Here is a 23,740-nt window from a genome sequence, read left to right as displayed (position 1 = left end):
ATTCATAGTCTTCCACGATTCTTCTGTAAACATAACTATTGTTTATCTACTGCTATCAATTGTAGGGTTGGAAGGCACTTTGAAACAGATGACTGATTTAAAAAAAAAAGAAAATGCATCTTTCATTCAGTCAGACCGCTGACTGTGAATACTGGTTGTTAAGAATCCAAAGGATTTGCTAATCCTTATGTCCCATAATTTTTGTAGGCAGTCTGTGCTCTACATTGCTCTATGGCCATATTAATCTTTCATTCTTAGTTCAGCTGCGGTTTTTTCCAGTTGTTCAACGTTCCATTGCCATTGTCTTCTGTTTGACTGAAGTTCGTTCACCTGACAGTGCAGACGCTTAAGAATTGCACCATATCTCTTATGTTGTACCTCTATTTCTTTTCTTAATTTTTCATGCATATTTTTTTCTTCCTCAAGAAAACAAGTTTTTTCAATGATGGATTCTTTTACAGTTATAATTTGAGCCTTTAGCTTTGTAATGTCTTCCTGTACTTGTTTCATCTGGTTTCCTTCTGGATTTTGGGAATCTTGTGTAAGTTCCTCTTTCATTGTCATTAGTTTTTTAACAAGGTCTCGTTTTTCATGGAGTTCAGTCATGACTGACCATTTGCTTTCTATCTCCCCCAAACTATCTTTATGTACTTTCATTTTTGCATAATATTCATTATATCTTAGCATGTGTTCCTCAAAGTCTTTTTGGGCTGCTTCTATGTCAAATTTAAGCTTTACATTTTCTGTATGTAAAGATTTGATTTGAGTTTCCAGGTTTCCACACTGAAGCTTGATATTTTCTATGGCAGCATCTTGTTGATAAATTTGTCTTTTTCTTTAGTTTCTGCAGAAACAGATGCTATTTTTTTCCCAAGCTCATGAAGTTCATTCTTCTTCAGGAACTCTACGACTCTTCCTTTCTTTGTTGACTGACATTCTTCTGTGCTTCTTTTCCCCTTTTTGGTTTACCTTTACTCCCTCCTGGCTCCGGCCACAGGGCCCTTCAGCGGCTCTGGTTCGTGTTCTTCCAGGAATCATATTTTATATACAGGAAAGACTGAGATGATGAGATGGTGGATCAGAAGCACGCATATCCTGCATTTTGTCTCTGAAAGAACCACATCAGCAAGTTTCTTCAATAAATGATTTTCAGGAAGCTTTTTACTGGGCACCTGTTGCGTGCCAGGGACTAAACTCTATTCTCCATCTCGGTTGCTCTGCCCCCTCCCTGCGGCTGGGAAATGAGGCACACCGGGGGAACTGTTCTGGGAAGGACAGTGCCTTAGGGGGGAGGGCACCGTATTCCCTCAAGTGACATCCAAACATCATGATGTTTCAAGTAAAAAGGCAGCCAGTGCTGGAGGCAACACGGTGCATAGTTACTGGGGTCAGAGCACCCCTGCTCCTGGGATCTGCCTTCGTGAGATGCCCGGGCAGTTACCTGTAAGTAGGCGTGATTGCTCAGTGAGGTGGCATCCACTGCCACACTCAGTATCAGGGGGCTGCCTCTCTGCGGTCACGCTGCAGAAGTGCTCCGGGAGACGTGAGCTAAAGAGAGAAATATTTCACAACGGCGGGAGAGGGTGAGGGAGAGGCGATTTCCGACCGATTATTCAGAAACCAGTTGTCAAATTCCAAGAATTTAAGAGCTATAGGGTAATCTTCGTGCTTCCTGCCAGCACCTGGGGAGGTTGTAGAGGGGCCGCATTTTAAATGCCACCAGGGTAAATATATTGAGTTCAAAATTACTCCGCTGTGCTCTCCCTGCAAATCGTCCTGGACGCCGGGGCAGCCCACTGAAATGCAGTCCCAAGTATGTGAGGTCCAGCGAGACGGCGCTTTTACGGAGGGGGCAAACTGACGTCCTGGAATATATTTGCCAGCAGAGTGTGGTGTCAACATTCTTTGCTAAAATGCCTCATTTTTGTTTCTGTTAAAGTGTTTTCCGTAAAGCTCCGTGCGAGAGGGGAAGTTACCTGGCTGGAGATGACGGCTCTTTGGCATCATGCTAGCTCGGAGGCCCTCCCCATGCCGTCCCAGCCTCCGTGTCCTCTCCCCTCGCTCTGCCTTTCATCTCTGGAAGCCCTGAAGCCCCTGTCACCTTTGATTTTGATGCGCTGGTCTTGAGTCATCGTTTGACTCCTTGGAAAAGGTAAAAAAGGCTTAAATTCTGCGTCTGTTTTCTTTTGGCGCATTCTGTGCAGTTGTTTAATGCTGCTTGCCTCTGTACAGAGCGGGCAAAGCTCACGAGGACCGTGGTGGGAGCCCACGTTTGGGGGATCAGTGGGCGTGGGAAAGAAATTGGGCCCCTGTGAGTTCTTTGTCTGCAGGCTGGCTCTCTGTTTCTCCTGGTCTCCCTGCCTTTCTCTGTTTCTCTCTTTTTTTGGTATAAAAAAACCCCAGGAAGCTTAGCACACTGCAGGCATCGGTTACCATGTGACGTGAGCTGCCTGAAGCCCGTTTGCCCTGGGTCTGCTGTGGCGGGTTAACTGCAGTCTGGGGAATGGCTGCACCATCCGGTACGCTGGGCCCTGCAGTGGGCAGCCCTGCAGAGCACAGAGTTCACTTGCCGAGCAGTAGCCGGAATAATGTGGGTTATTCTCCAATAGCACCAATGGTGTTCTGGGGGCAGACTGAATTTCCTCAAGCAACATAGTTTTTTTTAAAATCCAACTGTCCACAAGAGTTAGGAGAATAATTGCTACCAACACTGTTAACCTGCAAGACCTAGCTGAGCACCTGTGTGTGACCCCTGTTTATCAGCCATTAATTCCTTGGCTGGTCCAGCCCTGCAGCGGATTCGTTGTGCTGGAGTAGGACCCACTGTGCGGACAGGCGGGGTGTGTGCAGTTGTGGGCAGGGTGTGTGCAGTGAGGGGCAAGGGGCCTTTGGCTGACGCTCGAGAATGCGTCCCTGAGGCCTGTTCAGGCTCTTGCTGATTAAAGCCACCTCTTCCCTCTTCCCTTTGGAAAGGCTTTCAGAACTGGTTTTTCCATGCTTTCCTCCCCAGGAGTAAACAAGAAGGGGAGAAGGTGCTCCTCTTGAACCTGAGAGTGAGCCGAGGTGAGCCCTGGAGGGGTACTCTGCTGCCCCAGGGTGGCTGTGTGAGGGACAGGTCGTCCTGGAGCTGGGACCAGTACTCTCCCCACATCCAGATAGGAAGTGTTTGAGGCTTTAGCAGTCTCTGCCTTCTGTCAAGCCCTCAGTGTGCCATTGCAGCACTAACCAGTCCTAGATGACCCAGCAAAGAAGCGTGGCTGAGTGCTGACAGAACTACGAGAACAGGCATTGCTCGCGTTTTGCCTGCAGCCCCACGTTGTTGATCCATACTAACAGAAATCATGCGTGGAGGCCATGGGATTATTAATCATGTGAGTACTTATAATAATAACAATTGTAAGAATAACAGTTATTTAAATGTTATTATCTTTGTAATGATGTTATTATTGTCACAACCCTTACATCACTAATCCTGTACCAGGTACTATTCTAAGCATTTGACATGCATTTACAGAGTTGTACAAGGTTCACCCTAATCTAATCTTAGAGCACATTTATCATTGCTAAAAGGAACTGCATTCCCATCAGCCCTCACCTCCCATAACCCCACATTCCAGGCCTCGGGTAACCAGCCACTTGACTGTTTTCTGTCTCTGGATCTGACTAGTCTGGCCATTTCATAAAGTGAAGCCACATGCTCTGTGCTCTTCTGTGTCACCTTCTCTCACTGAGCATAACAACTTCAAGGTGTATGTATGTGTCAGCATCTCCCCGCGCTTTCTTCCTTGTCACAGCCCTGCGCTGTTTGTTACTATGTGGGGATAGACCACACCTTGTTTCCCCATTCTTTAGGGGTGGCTATGTGGATTGTTTCTGCTTTTCTGTGCGTAATGCCACGGTGAGCATTTGTGTAGAAGCTCTTGCGTGGATTTGTTTTCATTTCTTGTGGGTCTCCATCGAGGAGTGGAATTGCTGGGCCACGTGGTGACCAGACTTAGGAGGGGCTGCCAGTCTTTTTCCGTGTTCATCCCCGAGTCCCTGTGCTGCCTGTTCCTGAAGCCTGTCCCCTGTTTTCCTGCGGCCACAGTCAGGCTCACTGCAGTTTTCCAAACCTCAGTCTGGGACAGCTGTGCCACTCTGCTGCTGTGCCGCACCAGCAACAAGGAGTGTTTTCTTAGGTGGGGGCCTGTATCCCACTCCAAGGGATTCCTGCTCTGAGACTGTGGCAGATACTTTTCCCCTTAACTGAGCTCAGGTGCGAGATTCACACTGAAGTTTAATTAACCTCTGCCTTTCAAATTCCTTAAAAGGTGACTGTTTATGCAGTACACCCACATTCCGTTGAACGCATTGATAATTTTCTCCAACAAATCTCATACACGGTGCGCTCTCTGTCTTTGCCGCTCTCCCACGTCCCGCGGTGTCCTCTCTTCCCCATCTCTGGTCCTTCTGTGGTGCTCCGGATGAGTGTGGGTCTGGACCAGTACCTGCAGTGTGAGGGCGTTTAGTTGTGTGTACTGTGGACTCTGGTTGAGCCAGTCACACTTAGGTTGACCTGTTCTTAAATGTCAGCTTCCTTATTGTAACGGTAATAGTGTGGTAGGTGCTCTGCTTTATTTTCCTGCTTTCTGTCTTTCTGGATTACCTGACTTGAGTTACTTGATTTTTATAGGGGAACTTGAGAAAGGTCAATACTTGTAGGGCAAAGAAAGCTTTAGGACTGTCAACGCTTGTGTATGTACGTGTGTTGTAGTGCATCTGTGCATGTAGGTGGGGGATGTGTATGCTGTATGTTTTGTGTATATGTGTCGTGTGTGTGTGTTGTTGTGTTTGTGTGTATATGCACACACTTTGTAGCCGTAACTGAATGAAGGATACAGGAGACGTCAGAAACCCAGTTCTGGGATACTGTGTGAGAAATAGCTTGTATTCGGAGGAGCAGTGGACTGAATCTTCCCTGGAATCAGTAACACTGGAGCTGAGTAGACATCTGCAGGGCTTGGCAAGGAAGACCTTAGTTTCTCCTCTGGGACTGGTTATGACAAGAATGTCCTTACTGTGCATAAGTCAACAGGGAGAAACAACTGGCCTCTTTGTCAAGGTGCCCACTATAGCTGTTTGAGGCAGTTTATGTGGCCGACCGGCATGTGCCCCTGCCAGGCCCCGGGGCCGCTGCAAGCAAAGGATCCAGCCACATCGCACTGCATGAGGGGCTGCCTGAAGGGCCCCTCTGAGTTACTCCCAGCCTTACACTGAGAGGCACTGCAGACACCCGCGGGGGCCAGGTGCCTCCCCTCCACTCCTGGCAGTTTTGCTCCTTTCGCATGTAGATTCCTTTGGTCCCAAACTTTGTTCTAGTGGCATTATACTTGTAATATGATCATTTTATTCTTTAGCAACATAAGGATGAGTTAAAAATGTTTTTGATGTCATTGGAGTTAATTGATGCCTCAGAAGAACTAGAGGAGTGATTTTCACTGAGAACTATGTGTCAGTGGGTACTTAATAATTTGAAGGTGTGATCCATGATCAGTCATTCATTGACACCCTTTTCATTTGCGTTCCAGTAGAAAAGGACCTGAGGTGAGGATTTAGTGCACAGCACACCCTGGGACCGGGGTGAAGAAGCAAGAAGAGAAGGGAAGGCATCTACAAAATGGAATGTCATTAAGCCAGGCGGCGGCGGGTAACGAGCTTAATGCCCTGTGGGAACTCTAGGGGACAGTGTAGGACATGCAACCCCACCAAGGAACAAGGGAGTTGGGTATTTATATACTGACGTGCCTCTGAGGGGTGCTGGGACCGATGTAATTGTCCAGCCCTTCAGGCCTGCCGGTGCACAGTCCAGTCACTAGGGGGAACCCTCTGGAAGGGAGGAGCCAGGGCTGCAGGTGGGGCCCCAGGCTCTGCCAGGATGCCCTACAACCTTATCAGAGTTGAAATAAATATGTGGGGTGAGTATGAAATTCTACTGAAGCAGCTACAAAGTCAGAGAATGGCTTGTTTTTGCAAGAAAGACCATAAATAGAGAAAAGGATCCTGAGAAGGAATTTATAATGGCTGACGTTTTTGGAAAACGCTCCTCAAGGAAAGGGCATTTAACTTTTGCTTGGAGTGAAGCAAAGACTTGGATCTGTGGAGGAGAGAAGAGGAAAATCCCAGGCAGGAAGAAACAGCAAGAGCACAGGGAAGCAGGTGGCTTTGCTGGGAAGGAACTCTGGATGCTCAGTCGTGTTTCTCTGAGTCCTGTGAGCGAGGCACAGGACAGCCTTTTACTCCAGACTGTCTTTTCAAGGATGTTTTTATAAAGAACAGCTTGGGAGGCAGTGATCGCATCTCCCTCTGCAGCAGAGGGCAGGATAGCTGACTCTGCGGGATTGTCATTATAACGTCTCCGTCCAGGGCAAAGACCAGGCAGGTTTCTGCACCTTAGAGAAAGTTCAGGTTGCCTGAGCTCTGGTCTCCTTTCCCATCAGACAGCCACCGCCGTGTGGGGTCCCCTGGCCTTTGCATTGCCCGCTTGGACCTGGGGCCTGGGGAGTGGGCTCAGATGACGACACGCTGGCTGCTGCTGTTGCTCAGTAATAAAGCCCTTTGTCCTTGACCCAGCAACGTTGTGTCTCCCACCGGCATCTCTGAGCCCGGGGCAGGTGTACTTGTTTGCTTCATGTACATAATGTTTCAGACTGTTTGCGGTTCTGGATACTTCTGAGTACCCTGCCCAAGTACCTGATCTCCTGTCTCACAGCATCCCCACAAACTAGGGGTTATTACTGTTGTCCATAGTTTACATCTAAGGAGCCTGAGACGCACAGAGATTCAGTAATGTGCCTGAGGTCCTCCGGTGGTGGACCAAGAAGCCAGTGTCCAGAACTCGGGTGCTGTGGCTTCAGAACGTGCTCCTTGCCCTGCATGACCAGCTCCCTGGGCATGCATTTGTGGGCCCTACCACTGTGCAGGTGAGGGTGGCACACATGGAGCACATTTGGAACAAAGTGGCCACTTCGCCTGGTAGGAAGGAGTCCGGAGGAGGGAGGGGCATGGAAGGGAGGCTGTGATGTAGTGGCAGGAGCTCACAGTGACATTTAATGTAACAGCCACAGAGGAGGGGCAGGACTTAGTGAAACCATGTCATTTAGAAAAAAGTGCTGGAACTCATCTTACTTCCAAGTTGGCGTAGTGTTCATCTTGCTGCTTCCCAGTCCCGGACTGGCATGTTGAGGGTGTGTATTGGGGGGTAAAGGGGGGCATTTCAGGCAAGGTAAACAGCATTGGGAAGAACAGAGGGGTCTGGGTCATTCACAGTTTGTGAATCTCTGTCGCTTTCTGTTTCTCTATGTCTCTGGCTGTTCCTGTCTATCATCCATCCCTCCATCCCTCACTCCCTCCATCCATCCATCCCTCCATCCACCCATCCATCCATCCATCCATCCATTCATCCATCCATCCATCCATCCATCCATCCCTCCCTCCATCCACCCATCCATCCATCCCTCCATCCCTCCATCCATCCACCCATCCATCCCTCCATCCACCCATCCATCCCTCCATCCGCCCATCCGTCCATCCATCCCTCCGTCCCTCTGTCCACACGTCCGTCTGTCCATCCATCCCTCCATCATTCCATCCCTCCATCCCTCCATCATTCCATCCCTCCATCCATCCATCTATCCATCCGTCCACCCACTCATCCATCCATCCACCCATCCATCCATCCAACAATCCACCCACCCACCCATCCATCCATCCATCCATCCATATGTACATATATATGTGTAATCTGTCAAGGAACCTCTGTTAGAATTAACATAAATTCAAATTGTGGGAAGGTTCACGTTGGCTGTTTCCCCTCTGCCTGCTCTGCCGGACTACTTTTGCTCCTTTAAACAAACGATAAATAATTATCAGCTGTTCAGCAATGTGCTATTTTCTTTTCACAATTAGGCAAGCAGTCCTGACATAGGGAGAAAGTCTGGGCTGGTGGGAGACTCGGGGTAGGTGGGATCAGGAACACATTGTGCGGTCCTCAGTGTGTGTCTGAACAGGATACCCCAGAGGAAATGGAGGAACAAATCTTAGAGGAACTGGAATAGATTCTAGTCTTTAAGATATAATGTCCAAGACCAAAGGGATGGGCTAGGAGATCGGAATACATGATTTGGTTTAACCAGAGAACAAGGCAGAATCCTCATTCTAGAAACAAGATACAGTGTCCAAGCTAGATGAATGGGACAGTCTACTTGCCTTCATGGGACTTACTCAAGTAGGATTTGTGAAATTCCCCATGAGTTTGGAGGGGGAAGAGCAATCATGGCCCCACATCAAGTCTGAAGCAGGCAGACGGTACGGGCAGGCAGAAGACTGCTGATTTGCGGCGGCAGGTGTGAGCAGCAGAAATGTGGTAGCAGAGATCCAGGCACTTCTTACAGTCTTGTGCTCCAGGTTCAAACAAACTGAGGAATTCCTGGGCTCCGGGTATTTTCTTTCACTTTTCAAGATGAAGGGATTTGTTGGCTCTTCTCCTAGTGCTGGCCTTGTAAGTGAAATGAGACTGACGTGGATGGGCTCACGACTATTGGCCGTAGCGTTAGGATTCCCTTGCACCAGCTTTCCCCAGAGACGGAGGTTCACGGAAGTTAGGGCACGCACTGGCCTAGGGATGCTCATGAATGTCAACCTTTGGAAGGGCAGGCTAGATAGATGCGGCCAACACTGGGCTATCTGATGGGATTCAAGAACTCAGTTCAGACACAGGAACAAAGAGATGAGACTTAAACCAAGAGAAGCCACAACCCTCTGCAGACAGTTTATCAGAGTATGGTAGGGGCCCAGGAGAAGAGAGGTCTGTGCATACAATGGCCGTTGAATGCAGAACAGGAAATTCCAGCTTAAATTCTTTAGTTGGCCAGAGGACTCTGTGTGATTTTGGATGCCTCCTTTCTTTTGAGGCTTGTACAATCAAGAGAAGTCTCAACCAAGAGTCTAGCCTCAGCTTTCTCCCCTCTCTCCCACATACCATCCTTTCCCCTTGCCGTGTGAGCATGAGGCCGGGACATCGGGTCACAGAGAGGAGTCAGGCAGTGCCGTTTGTCTGTGGCACCCAGGTGGGTGGTGGATACGTGGCGCTGACTGAGTGAAGAATGTTTTCCACTTCCCATGGGGAGGTTGGGTGTTGGTGGGTGAGCAGTTTGTCCCTGATGGATGTGCACCTAAAATGTAAGCTCCTGCAACTCAAATGCCTCCAGCACCTGCCTACATTCAGGAACTCAGACTGAAGAGATAACTTGCTGAAAACATGGGAACTACTGGAAATGTCTGACTAACCGAAACACTGCAAGTGTAGTGTTAGGGAATAATTTTCCTCTATTTTATAAGCAAAAATTAAAAGAGAAGTGTAATCAAACATATTTGGCAATGATGTTTTGAAAAGTCTGATTTAATTTACATTAAAACACATAAATAAGCATAATTCTCCATTTAAAGATCAACATAGTTTAGGAATTTTCCAAAGTCCAATTTATATTGCCAGTATAAGTACAGATGGGAAACGTATTGATGGCTGTCTCTAGAATTAAACTGAATGCCACTGTCATTTTTAGGCCACCTATTCACATATATGCTTACTGATAATCATTATGTCTTAATCATGTCTTGTGTGATCTGCCACTTAATGACTTTCATTCAAATATCTCTTGGTTAATTATAATTGTTGCTGAGTGACCTAAAGCCACTGATTTTCATCAGCCAGTTTGTTCTTTACAGAAAAAAAAAGAGAAAAATATTCCTAATTCTTTTGAAGGCTATATAAAATTTGATTCAAGTAAAAGCCAGCCAGATAACACATGCAGCCTCTCAAGTGGTTCAAAAATAGTATTCTTCATTTGCATTTTTAGAATCACTAATTAAACTATTACAAATTGGCTCTGTAAAGCTGACTATATGATATAGATACTTAACAGAGTTAATCCAAGCAAACAACTGATTTGAATTCTTATACTCCTACCCCTACTCGCTGAGTCGTCTCAGCCAAGGTACACACAATAATCACTGTGACCAATATTTTTTAAAGTACTGAATTGAAAATTTCCCTTTGGTCACATCAGAGACAGATTTTTGAGTCCCATGAGCCCAGTGCTAAATTAGGTGAGATAAGAAATAAATGATTCTGTAATGGGTTTTTAAAATGTGGACTAGGACAGTAATGTGCACTGTGCTGAAGTGATAGATTATGCCACTTGATCTCTCAGGTTAGAGTATGCTATCTCAGGTGACAGAGAAACAGATGTGGGCCCCGGTTATCAGGGAGGGCTTGATGGCATTTCCAGGGATTTTCAGAGAGCGTACGCATTTGTCTAACACACTGGTTCTCAACCAAGGGCCTTTTTACCTCTAGTGGCTAGTTAGCAATGTCTGGACACAGCTTTACTTGTCATAACTGGGAGGGGTGCCACTCATAATAAGCTGCCATGAGCAAGAGCCACAAATAGCAGGGTCAGACCTGTAAGGTCTGCAGGTATTGGAATAACCAGACTAGAAGCTTACTGCATTAAAAAAATGTAAAAAATAGCCAAAAGGCAGGAGATTTAATGTAATGAATATAATTGGCCTTGCAGATATGAAAAATAACTGAATGTATATTCCAGAAATGAAATAAAACAACTTAAAAACATCACATGTGAATTGCAGATGAAACATAGCTGAAGAGAGAATGAATGAGTTGGAAAGCAGAGCTTTAAAAAAAACCCTCAGCAGGCAGCTCAGAGAGCTTAAAAATATGGAAAATATGGAAGTGAGGTTAAAGGACAGCTAAGATAAATTAAGATGGTCATATAAATTAGAATTCTGGAAAGAGAGAAGAGAATGGGGGAAAGACATGTGGATGATTGAATATGAGGGGCAAGGGAGAGGGAAAATTTAAAACTCTGAGGCTGAAAGAACTTTGCTGCTCCTGTCAGATGGTATTGAGAAGGGAAACTTTGGCGCGGCTGTGGAAAATCTGCTTTGCAGTGAGAGTTTGCAATGATGAGATAACCAAGGTGTACGGGTATAAGCACAGAGGTAATGAAGTTATGGAGGCGGCGGTTTGGGAGACCATACAAGAGGTGTGGGTGGGCCTGAGGAAGAGCAGTTTGTCCAGGGAAGGGCCCAGAGAGGAAGCTGAGGAGATCAGAATGGCTGGGACTGATTTTAGAGACCATCATCATCCCAGAGCTTTGAGAGGGAAGGAGAAAGCAGACAAGCCCTCACAGGTACTAACAGTGAGATGAAGGAAGGAAAATCAGTTAATGACAGGAAGTGTGAGTGGTTCTGAACAAAATGGAAAAGAGGATAGCAGACTCACAGAACCCAAGAATGGACTAACAGTTACCAAAGAGAGAGGGACTCGGGGGGATTGGGTGGGAAGGGCGGGATAAGGGTGGGGTGGGGGCGGGAAAGAAGGGGGCATTATGGTTAGCATGTATAATGAGGGGGGCACAGGGAGGGCTGTACAACACAGAGAAGACAAGTATTGACTCTAGCATCTTACTATGCTGATGGACAGAGACTGTAATGGGGTATGTGGGGGGGGAATTGGTGATGGGGGGAGTCTAGTAAACATGATGTTCCTAATGTAATTGTAGATTAATGATACCAAAATAAAACAAACAAACAAACAAAAATATTAAAAGCTATTTCTTGATACTCTTGGGATTGCAGTACCCTCAGTTTACCGACTAGTTTTCAGGAAATTAACTGAGGTGGTGGGGCCTTGTACTTACATGTGGATGTACTGGATCTTTCTGCTTCTGTGAGCTCCTTTGTGAGTGTTTTCATGCTCTGAATAAGTGTGTCACGGTAATCTCCTAAAAGGATGTCCTCGGTGTGATGTCAGACCTGTACACCCGGAAAAGACTAGAGGTGGTTAAAATATTGCCTGCAAAGATATAATACATGAGATGACATCAGCGGGGAGTTGCCCCCTGAGTACCCAGGGAAAGGGGTACTGCAGCTGAGAGGCTGCTGAAATGGACCCAGAATAGGACAGATTAGCCAAGTACTTTGCTATGACTGCAAATTATTTCCCAGTTACTTACTGGCTGGAATCAGTAGCTTTGGTAATACAGATGAAGCCCTAGAACAGGAATATTCACACTGAAGCACCACTTACATTTGCCAGGTTTAAGAACAGGTCAAATTCGGCTCTTAAGTGCAGAAGCAGGGGGATACTCGCACCTTCCCTAAATAGGTCTCCTGTAATGGTTTTCAACCTAGGAAGGCACTGTTTTCACTTTGATGGGGTCTTTTTTTTTTTTTAACTGGGCCGCAAAGTGCTTTTTAAGTAGGGAGGAAGGTCCAAAAGGTCACTTTTCTTCAAGCTGCCCATAAGTGCCCAGGAGTCCTTCAGCACTCATCGCCTCAGAAGGTCTGTGTGTGCTAGAGGGTATTTTAGGGCAGTGGGTGCTCCGGCTGTGGGGAATTCAGGCAGGGCAGTACTTCCGCTGGTTAAGTTGAGGCCTATCTGTTTTCTTCTATTTTTTTATTCAGTAACTCCCTGGCTGTTTTCATCAGCTTGCCCAGATGTGGGCCAGGAGGAGAAGAAATGAGGCTTAAAAGCTGTCCCTATTCAAACATAAAATTGGAGTCAAATTCATTATGCACTGCCACCCCCACATACCACCCCTCCCCTCAACTTAGGCACCACACAAGACACACACAGAAACACCAAGTCTTTTTCTTCCCTGCAAGTGGGATAAAGTGTTAAGGAGGAAATTTGTCCTCACCGTGCTCAGTCCTCCCCTCGTCCTTATTCCCAATGACTGGCTGACTGGGGGCTGGCTGGTCTGGGCCCCAAACTTGCAGGAATCCATCTCTCCCCCTTACCACACACCTGTCCCTTCCCTTCCTTCCCACCCTACTGTCAGGAACAAAGACACAACTCCTTTTGGCAACTACTGGTGTTTTCATCACCACCACGAGTTCTTTATTCTGTCTTCACACAGTGACCATTGGTAAAGTTTTATCATACACTTAAGGGACGGTTTCTCTTTGTAGTTTCAGGCAAGAATGTGGTCTCTGCCGCGGTGCGTAGCAGGTGGGCCTTGTGGCCCGGAGGGCTCTTGAGGGCGGTCTTCATTCTTTGCCTTCTTACTCTCACACTGCTTGTACCAGGCGCTTACTGTGGTGGACTTTCTCACTTGCTCGTACTTAATCTAGGTGATTCATGTGACTTCAGTTTTCCTCGTCACTATCTTTATCAGCTGGTAGGAAAAAATAGCGAGCCCAGAGAGGCATTAGTTTTGGTGCAGAGGATGGAAAATAGATGGGTAAGGGGACTCTGAGAAAATGGGTGTGAGTTGAGGAGGGATTTTGTGCCAGGCAAGGGCAGGGTAAGAGTCTTTGGTGGGAGACGGATGGGAAAGAAGAGGAGGCACATGAACAGGGTAGACTCACCTCCTCCTCCTCTGCCTCAGGTTGACAAGACGTCCTCCTCCTCGTCCTCCGCTGCTTGCTGGGAGCAGGATGTTCCCGGCTCCCGCCAGTTTCTCCAGCGTATGTGACAAGATCAGCCATCTTCCTGAACAGCCGGTAGGGCTCCCTGACCCCCTCTATTTATACCCTCCCAAGACAATGAGGAGCCACACCCTTCCCCCCGTTTGGTCAGCAGGACAGTCCTCCAGCCAATGGTAGCCTTGGGCTGACTTGACATCACAAAGCCCCACCCTTGGAAATCCCTGGGTGGGGGTGGGGGGGTTGGTGGAGTGCAGGGCAAGGAGCCCAGGAGTCCAGATGTTCTGGTTAGAACTGGGGGAACTTCCTCAGCACCCCCTAAAGGGAGGCTCTCCACCTGACCCCTCACTCCTCCTCCTCGCCTCCAGGTCTGTTCCCACGGTGCTCCCTGCAGGGAAGGAGGGTTTCCTCCCAGCCACTCCCCGTGGCTGCCCCCAGTCAGTGGGCATCCTGTTGTCTCCCATCTCTCGTTACCTACTCTTTTATGTTTCTTAAATAAACTCTTCATTTTAGAACAGTTTTACATTTACAGAAAAATCCTGAAGGTAATACTCCCATATTCCGCACACAATTTCCCTTCTATTAACATGTTAACAGCAGTATGGTCCATTTTTACCCTTAGTGAACCCACATTGACGCAGCATCATTGACTCACGGCCATAACCTAGTTGGATTTCCTGAGTTCTCACTTGACGTCCTTTCTGTGTCCCAGGACCCCGTCCAGGACACACATCAAGGTTAGTCGTCGTGTCGTGTCATGCCTCCTTAGGCTCCTCTTGGCTGTGCCAGGCTGCTCTGAGCCACTGTCATCTTTGTTCTGCAGCCTCCGAGCAATGTTTTGATGCATATCAACTGGAAATAGAGGTGATTTTTTTTTTTGGTGGGCAATAAAAGTTGAAAAGAGAGATAAAGGGATCTGAGAATTGTGAGAAATATTCAGCCTGAAGCAGAACCAACTGGCCTGTTCATCTGTAGGGGAAGGCAGAGGAAAGAGGAAGAAATGCCTTTTGGAGGGGGTAGGTAGTCTTGGTTGGATGGTAAAAATTAGCTTATAGAAAATTCTATGCAGGTTTCTAGGTCGTGGAGCTGTGCTTGACAGAGGCTTGGCCCTGGTGGGGTCTGGTGTCAGGGGCAGCATAGGACATTTGTAGGTGACTTGGAAGTGGCAGGGGAGCCATGTGCAGCCGGGTTTGTGGAGGTGGCTTCTGGAGGACTTGTGGAGGCTTTTTCTTGAAGGCAGAATAACAGCAGTGCAGGGAGAGGGGCTGGCCGACTGCTGCGGGCCAGTGAAGGGGATGCCTGGGGACCGGCCAAGCGCAGAGTCTCATGTGTAGTTTTGGGTGGGGCTGAATCCTGCTTTTCCAAGAAGCTCCCTGGGGATGCTCAGGATCAAGGCCGACCACCTTCTAAACAGCCTGGGCTGTCCTGTCATACCCTTCTCTTTACCCGGTAAAATTTCAAACCCCTCTGCTTCAATCCGCCTGATGGCCCAGCTTTGCATCTCAATCTGTTTCTGTTATTGGATATTGATTAGAGGAACTGCAACTAGTTTTGCCTTTTGGTGGCCACGTCCAGAGGGTAAGAGATTATTTCCTCCCATAGAAGGACTTCTTCGTAGAGTCCTCGGAGGCCTCTTCTAAAAAGGGATACAAAGAGGAGCTTTTACGGGTGTCTTAAACAGGTTTTCCTACAAAAGAAAACATAAACTCTGTTGGAACAAACACCATCCAGATAAGGTAACGAAATCTATTACATATCTTTTAAATCATGCATTTACAAGAAATTGAAGTGAGAGTCACATAAAACAAATCATTTTAAAGTGAACAATTCACTGGCATTTTGTAGGTTTACAGCATTGTGTGACCACCACTTCTGCCTAGTTCCCAAACGCTTTCCTGGCCCCAGAATTAAACCCCGTGCTCGGTAAGCAGCCACTCCCTCCCCTCAGCCCTGGGTGACCACAGGCTACTTTCTGCCTCTATGGATTCGCTGCTTCTGGACATTTCATGTAGTTGAAATCACACAGTACTTGTCCTTCCGCATCTGGCTGCTTTCCTTTAGCCTAATGTTTCCAAGGTTCATCCAGTTATGGTGTGGAACCGTATGCCATTCGCTTCTGTGGCTGGATAACATTCTGCTGCGTGTATACACCACAGCTTGCGTCTCTGTTCATGCAGTGGACATTTGGGTCGCTCCCACCTTTTGGCCTTTGGGAATAGTGCCGCTATGGATTCCTGTACATCCTCCATTTTTGTTTTGTTTAGGGAGTGATTCTGAAAGACATAAGTTGATTTCAAAGTTAGTGATTTGAGGAGAAAATTCATCAGAGGTTTGACATTCTGATACTGGAATTCAAAAATGAAAGAATTCCAGGTATTCTAAACCATTGGTCTCCTGTGAGAGAAACTCTTCAGCTCTTTATTTAGGAACCCTGGGGTCCATAGGCACAGAGAGGCCTGTGAACACAGCTGTGTGTGGTGTCACAGGAGATAAAGAGCGATCTCTTCTCATAATGGTTTCAAAGATGCAAAGGACTTCAGACACACTCACCGCTGTGCCCCACAGTGGAGCTTTCTACCTTCCTGCTGTGGGCAGAGTTTGAAAATCCTCCATATTAACCTAAAGCTGTTAGAATCACATGGAAGGTCAACCACCCTGAGATGAGCATACATGGACATCCATCATATCTGAGACCACAGGGATGTCCACCCTTCTCTGAAAGTTAGTTGGAAAGAGAAATGTATGTGCGTGTGTATGTGTGTGTGTCCTGCTGTCATATTGTCTCTCCCAGACAACAGGGCTTATCTGCTCTAAGATACCATCACAGCCTCCATCAGCTCAAGTCCGAAAGGAAGACCATGCTGGTGTGATCCCTCCAGGCAGAGGGCTGTGATGAGGATCTGTCTTCCTTGCGTACCTGCAGATCCTGTGTTCCCATCTGTCCTGGAACTGGCCCCGGAGGGCAGGGCTGGGCTGGCAGGAGAGCAGTGATAGGTGACTGGGGGACACGTACCAATCTCCTGTCCAGGATGTCATGAGACTGTCCCACATGGCTTGTCAAGCAAATGGCGTGGGAAGTGGCCTTGGGGAGACTGAACGTAGAGCCCGAATGAGTCAGAGAACCCCAGAACTTGCTCCTTGGGGTGCAGGTGGCCGAGCTGGGACACAGAGCTCCTGCCCCCAGAGCCTGCTGCTCTGCACTTTGTCGGTGGGAGGCCCTGGGAAAGAGGCAGGGCTGTGAGCCATCCAGGGCATGGGAAAGCTGTCTCCTCACGGCACACAGCCTTAAGGGGAGGTGTGGCAGATAGGGAGGGTTGACTGTGCATCTGGGGAGAAAGCCGCATAGAGAGATTGAGCATTGCATGGAGGCACTGCGTGTCCCCATCCTAGAGAGGCCTGGGGAAGCCATTTAACACCTAATGCATCGGGGAGGAAGCATTCTTGATACTTGGCTTCACAGAGCTTCTCGAATGGAGCACATTCAAGTCAGGAGTGATGGGTGCGGTAAAACATCAGAAGAGCTGGAGTTCTCGTTGTTGCTGGCAAAGGCTGGTTTGTACGTGGGAAGGGCACATGGCTGTCTCCCCATTTCAAGGTTGTTTTCTTAGCCATAACCGCCTCCTTGCCCAGACACAGCCCCTCCCCTTTGGAGGGTTTCTTCATTTCCTGGACTCTTGATGTATTCACAGCTGCCTTTTGTGCTGTGTGCTGTTCCTTACCCTTTCTAACATTACCTTGTCACACCGAGGAGACCTGGGGCTTCTTCATATAGATGTGAAATTGCCACCCTGAGCATTTTTCATTTATCTAATGGCTCAGCCACTGAATCTGTGGATGGCTTTTCTGGAGGGCTATGAGCCCATGCCACAAGGATAGATAAACCCTGACTGGTGGGTGGGCTTCCATGCTTGTGTTCTATGAGGTGGTGGCTGGATCTAATGGAATGTGAGGAGAGAGACAACTCCCAGTATTAAATAAAACAAGCCCCCAAAATGGTAAAACTGCAGGGGTTAGAGGTTTAACTGTGGAAAGACCAGCCGAAATTTCTCACGGGACTTCTGGCTCAGAATTTTTTTTAAATTAAGGTATCATTGATATACACTCTTATGAAGGTTTCGCATGAAAAACAATGTGGTTACTACATTCACCCATTTTATCGAGCCTTCCCCTCCCCCCCACCCCATTGCAGTCACTGTCCATCGGCACAGTAAGATTCTGGCTCAGAATTTATAGGTGAAGGTAGGAGTGAGGCCACTGCTCAGACTTTAATAATGTAAACAATAAAATTGATCTGAAATAAACAAGCAGAACAGAAGTATACATCTCTGTGTGTGCATACATATACACACACAACGTACATATATATTTTGCATAATACATATTTATATACAAATACATATATGTAAACACGTTACTATCAGTATAATCTTCATATTTGAATGTAGTACATATTGCAATCCATTTTTCAATACATTATAGCAGTGTAGAATGTTTCACAACCCCCTTTTTCCCCAAATATTTTACTGAAAATATCACATTTGCAATTTTTCTTGACTATTTTGAAAAAGTATAAGTTTGTTCAGCCCAGCATTTGCAGTAACAGTTACATGTTGGAATTGAAAATAGGATTTCAAAGTAACGTTGTCATTGGCCAGATTTGCTTTGCTTTAGCGACAGATTTCAGCCCGTATGTTTAATGGTGTTTATCATTTTGTCGTTGCCTGTAGTTCTGTTGTCCTGATTGAGCTCGCTCTCCCGGGCGGTGGAGAGAGACGGCTGTGCTGTCTCAGATTTACAGTTTAATTTGCTCAGCAGTTCTTGAACGGTATGGAGGGAAAGATATTTTGCCTATAGTGAAAGCTCTGGGCTTCTACCTTTTCCTTTCAGCTGCAGTTGTGCACATTTTAGAGGAAAGGTAATGGAACGTGACAGTGACTACAGAGACGGAAGACCCGAGGTAGACCCCCTTTGTTCAAAGACATTGCAATCATCTTGAAGCATTTAAAACAGAAATATGTGAGAAAGATAACTGACGTGTAAGCTGTGAATTAGGGGGCTAGCTCTTAAGCCCTAGAAAAATAGTTTGGGGCAGGGCAGGTGTGCTCCAGGCTGGAAGGCTTAGGAGAGGAGCTGCAGTTTGAAACACTGCATATTTTACAAGACAGAGAAGAGGACATTGACCATTACAGGCAGAGGCCACCAGGAAAAGTGTGGGATCTCTGTCTTCCTCATCCAGCATTTCAAAGATTGGTGATATTTGTAAATTCCAGAACCTGCTAAAGTGTCTTTAGTACCAAAGGATTCTAGACAGATCCTGTTATCTTTTCACTGTTCTTCCCCCAGCAACCGCCTGGCTGTTGTCACACAGCTTGTATTTTCACAGGGACACCTGTCGATCATATGTATTCCAGAATGCGGTTATCACCTGAAAATCATAGCCTCAAAAGCATGGTCACCACAAGTGGAGTGGCCTTGTGCCATTTGGGTGTCAGCCATCTTCTTTTATTCATCTGCTGATTTGTCCTGCTGAATCCTCAGCGCATAGACCAAGAGTGGAGGACAAAAATCATGAATGTTTTTCTTAGAAAGCATTATTTTCAGTGAGCTTGGCAACCACATTGGACTCTTCATAACAGCATTCATCTGGTTTTCTATCAATTAGCCCAGAGATCTTTTCTCAAGGGCTTACTATGAGCTCCGTTTTATGGGGCTGCACAGCCGGAGCCTGGGGGATTTATGATGTGGTCAGGAAAACAGATGTAAAGAGGGAGGTATCATATGAGTGGAGGAATCTAAGGGCTTCATGGGAGGTAAAGAGAGCAGACAGCAGGAAGAGGAGGAATCAGGGAGAGGTGGGTGAGGAGGTGGGGAAGGTTTCCTCCGGGGTCAGTCTTTGCACTGGCTCTTGAAGGGTTTTAATAGGTGAAGAAGAGTTGAGAATTTCAAGTGAAGGGAGTATCTTGAACCAAGGGTTGGAGTGGCACAAATGCAAGGCAGATGCGGGGTACAGAGGGGTGAGGATGGCAGAACCAAGGGAATCAATCTGGGAGAGAAGGGGCTGGCTGAGAGTAGGTCACTGTGCAGGGACCAGGAAAGCTCAGGGGCGTCTGATGTGGCCTGTTGTGCCTTCTATTTTTGTAGAGGTAAATGATTCGAGCGCTTTTATAGACTAAATGTTGTTGAAGGGGTGGGAGAAGAGCTGCTTTTCAACATGGATTTCCAAACAGTACAAGAAGGGGAAAATTCTAGTCACAATAGCCTGACCTACTTTACAAGTGTGTTCAGTGGCAAGTGACGACCTCCATGGATTTTGGCCTTCATAATGCATCCATCCCGTGAGCAGAGCTATTCTTTGATTTTTCTTATCATTAACTTAGTTCAACTTCGAGCATGATATATTTGTCTTACAATATACAGAATAGGGATATGGGATGGCTTTATGGGGTGTGTTGTGTGCCCAAAAAAGGTATGTTGAAGTCCTAACCCCCCAGGACCTCAGAAATGTGGCTTTATTTGGAAAAATGGTCTTTCCAGAGGTAACCAAGCTTCACTGAGGTTGTTAGGGTGAACACTAGCCCAGAGTGACTGGTGTTCCCCAGAAAGGGAGAATGTGATTCCTTTGTAAGAGAACTAAGCATTTTTCCTGATGTGTAATTTTTTTCAACGTGTTATCCATTTTGCTCATTGCTGTATTAGCTGGTAAATATTAACTTTATTTTGTTTTAAATTCCACCTGGAATTTTCTTCTAGAATCGGTTCTCGATGGCTGCACATTTTATAGCCAGGAATGGAGAAGTAAAAGTTAGGGGGCACCTCAAGGTCACCTGAAAAACTGACCAGGCAGGAAGGTTCCTTAGATCACATTCCTGGTACTATTAGGAATGGGTTCTAATTTCCTATATGCATGTAACGTTTGTAAGTGTGCAAATGCACATATCACTCCAGTGTCATCAAAATGGGATTGTGCTCTACGAACGCTAAAAAATCTACAGTTGCACTTCCCTAAATTGCAATGAGTTCATTGTGAGAAAAGTTAGAATTTAGGAATGCCAAGTTCCATTTGGGCTGTCTGTTTCCTTTTAAACACAGTTCTCAAGTCACTATTTTTTTGTCACTAATTATTTCTTCAAAAGAGAGAGTGCTGTGCAACGAGAGGGAAATGGTCTAGGGAACTCAAGTTTGTGTTTGTTTTGCTTGGTGGATTTTGCTCATCTGCGGTTTCTCGGCCCCCTCGGGAGGGCAGGTACCGTGTGTTGAGAAGGATCACGTTCTGAGCTTTCCGCCCCGGCCAGGCCTTTCTGCACCGTGTGGGATGGCCGTCTGATTTGATGCCATGGCCATTTTTCTCTGCTCTTCAGCTGCTCCGTTCACACTCGGAGGGCCGCACTCCGCACAGTCGTTGGACCGCTTCCGCAGTCCCTGCCCCGCTGCACCACCCCCAGCGCCTGGTGGCCTGGGGCCGGGCCGCAGGGAGGCACACAGACTTCCTGCCTGCAGCCTTCGCCTTGCCTCCCAGCTTCAGGTGGTGAGCTGTGTGCTTTTGGATGTGAGTGTCTGAAATCGCATCCTCTGCGTCTGCCTTGTTAGGGAGCCTCTCCGGACAAAACATCATCTAAATGAGATTTGCTGCCACGTATCTGGTGTGCGTGTGGGAGGAGGCTGCAGGTGAAACTGTGGATGTTTCAATCTGTCACGGAAAAGCACTCAGCGTGGCTAAATAACGGGATCCGGGCAGCGCACGGATTAGACGCATCTTGTTATGATAACCGGTGTTAAGGGAGTAAGCATTTCCATTTCGAACTCTCATTTCAGAGGTGGGGTGAGCTATATAAATTTTCATAGCAGTGATTTGTTTATTTTATGATTTTCCTTCCTGACCCTTCTCTCTCCCTCCAGCTCTCCCACAGGCAGGCTATTTGGCTTATTACTGGCTTCCTTGAACTTGTGCAATTCAAACATGATTTTTTTTCAGCGTGCAGTTTGTCATGCATCCAGTCTCATCTGGCAAGGGTCTTGGGTATACAGAACTTATCAAGATTCTAAATATGATGGTCTGAAAAGGAGTATCTGTCCAGAGGCCTTAAAGATGTCATCCCACCTCCTTCCAGACTCCAAATCCAGCTTTCTCTGAAGCTGGTTAGTACATCGGTGCCCCTATCTGATGCACGCTCTGCTCCAGGCAGAGTCAGAGGGTAGGGAGGTCCATCTTAGTGCTCCCCAGCCCCCACCCCCATCTTCATTTTGCCTTCCATGAGGGGCTTCACCTTCCTCAGGCCACGGTGTCCCCTAACGGCTACTGTACCAGCCAGAGAAAAAAAATATGTACATGTTGATAAATGATGGAAAAGATGGATGCACACACATATTTAATAGACTTTATTTTTTAGAGCATTTTAGGTTCACAGCAGAAATGAGCAGAATGTACAGACATTTCCCATGTACCTCCTCTCCCACATGTTTGCAGGCACCCCTTCATCCCTCAGCTATCCACATCCCCACCAGAGGGGACATTACAGCTGGTGACTCTACACTGCCATGTAGGGTCCAGATGACCCAAAGTTTTCATTAGCGTTTGCTCTCGATGGTGTCCATCCTGTGGGTTTGCATAAGTGTAAAGTGACATATTTCCATCATTATTATGTCATACAGAGTATGTTCACTGCCCTGAAAATCCTATTTGTCCCTCCCTACTCACCACCCCCTTCCCTTGCAACCACTCATCTTTTTACTGTCTCAAAGTTTTTGCCTTTTCCAAAAAAAAAACACATAGTTGGAATCCTACGATAAGTAGCCTTTTCAGACTGGTTTCTTTGACTTAGTATGTATTCAAGGATCCTCTATGACTTTTCATGGCTTGATAGCTCATTTCTTTTTAGTGCTGAATAATCACTCCATTGTCTGAATGGACCGCAGTTTCTTTACAAAGTCATGTACTGAAGAACACCTTGGGTGTGTCCAAGTTTTGGCAGTTAGGAATGAAGTAGCTCTAAGCATCTGTGGGCACAGTTTTGTATGGACAGAAGTTTGCACTCATTTGAGCAAATGTCAAGGAGCATGGTTGCTGGATCAAATACCTTGATATATTTTTTCACATTCTACAAGACTGAAAGGTTAAGTGTCAGCTCTTTCTGGATTTAAAGATCATCCCTGGAGGAAAGCCTTCTGACAACTAGAATACTGGACTGTATTGGATTATCACAAGAGCAAGAGTAAACTTATGTCGTAAAACACTATCGAGACGTGTAGGCTTGTTATAGCAGCTCCTGTTACTCTAACTCAGGGGTCAACAAATGCCAGCCTGCCAGCCACACCAGGCCAGAACCTGTTTCTGTAAATAAAGCTTTATTGGAACACAGCCATGTTCATTCATTCACTGGCTGCTTTCCCACTGTGACAACAGAACTGAGTAGTTGCGACCAAGATTATATGGCTGTCAAAGCTGAAAATGTTTACTATTTGACCCACTGCAGAAAAAACTTGCCAACTGATTTTCTAGCTAGTATTTGAGCCTCAAATGTCTGCTGAGAAAGCAACACCATGCGCCTCAGTTACCCAAAGGGTTTTTCCAGTGAGTGATTCTCAAACTCGAGTGTGCATTAGAATCATCTGGAGGGCTTGTTAAACACAAACTACAGGGCCCCACCCCCCGGGTCTCTGATAAGGCAGGTGTGGCATGTGGCGTGAGCCTGTCTGTCCCACACACTCCGCAGCGCTGCTGGGACGCTCATCTGGGAAACACTGGCCTGAATTACTGGACAGGACTATGCTTTGCACTGAATGGAACACGAAGGTAATTTTTTGCTTGCCCATCTTGGGGGGGGTCAGAGGCAGACCTTGTCTTGGGAGGACTGTGGGATTGAATGTGGTCTAGAGGTTTACCTGAGGATTTTTGTTGCTAATGGGTCAAGCAGATCTCTTACCAAAGAACGACTGTCTACTTTCCTGCTGTGGTTTTAGTAGGAGCAAGGTTCAGCACCCCCACCAACCCCTCCACTCCCACCAAGGTTGATCAGGGGTTAGTAAGCATTTTCTGCACTGCACCAGAAAGTACTATGTGCAGCTTCTCAGTTCGGCCATGGTAGTGTGAAAGCAAGCATGGAGAAATTAATGGCCCTGGCTGTGTCTCAGTAAATCTTTATTTACAAAAGCGGGCTGTGCAGGATTTGGTTTGCACATCTGCAGTTGGCTGCCTGCCAGTTTCATCGGTGCAGAGAAGGTAAATGTTACAATGAGGTTGGTGGCTCTGTAGATC

General features: G+C 46.8%; 1 pseudogene; it reads right to left on the bottom strand.

The window, feature by feature from the left end:
• Positions 1 to 239: 239 nt before the first annotated feature.
• On the bottom strand, positions 240 to 13,551 carry LOC118935979 (coiled-coil domain-containing protein 122-like; annotated as a pseudogene).
• Between the last annotated feature and the right edge of the window lie 10,189 nt (positions 13,552 to 23,740).

This window comes from Manis pentadactyla, chromosome X (genome assembly GCF_030020395.1).
Source record: "Manis pentadactyla isolate mManPen7 chromosome X, mManPen7.hap1, whole genome shotgun sequence".
NCBI classification, from domain to species: domain Eukaryota; kingdom Metazoa; phylum Chordata; class Mammalia; order Pholidota; family Manidae; genus Manis; species Manis pentadactyla.
This window is presented reverse-complemented; position numbering and strand designations above follow the sequence as displayed.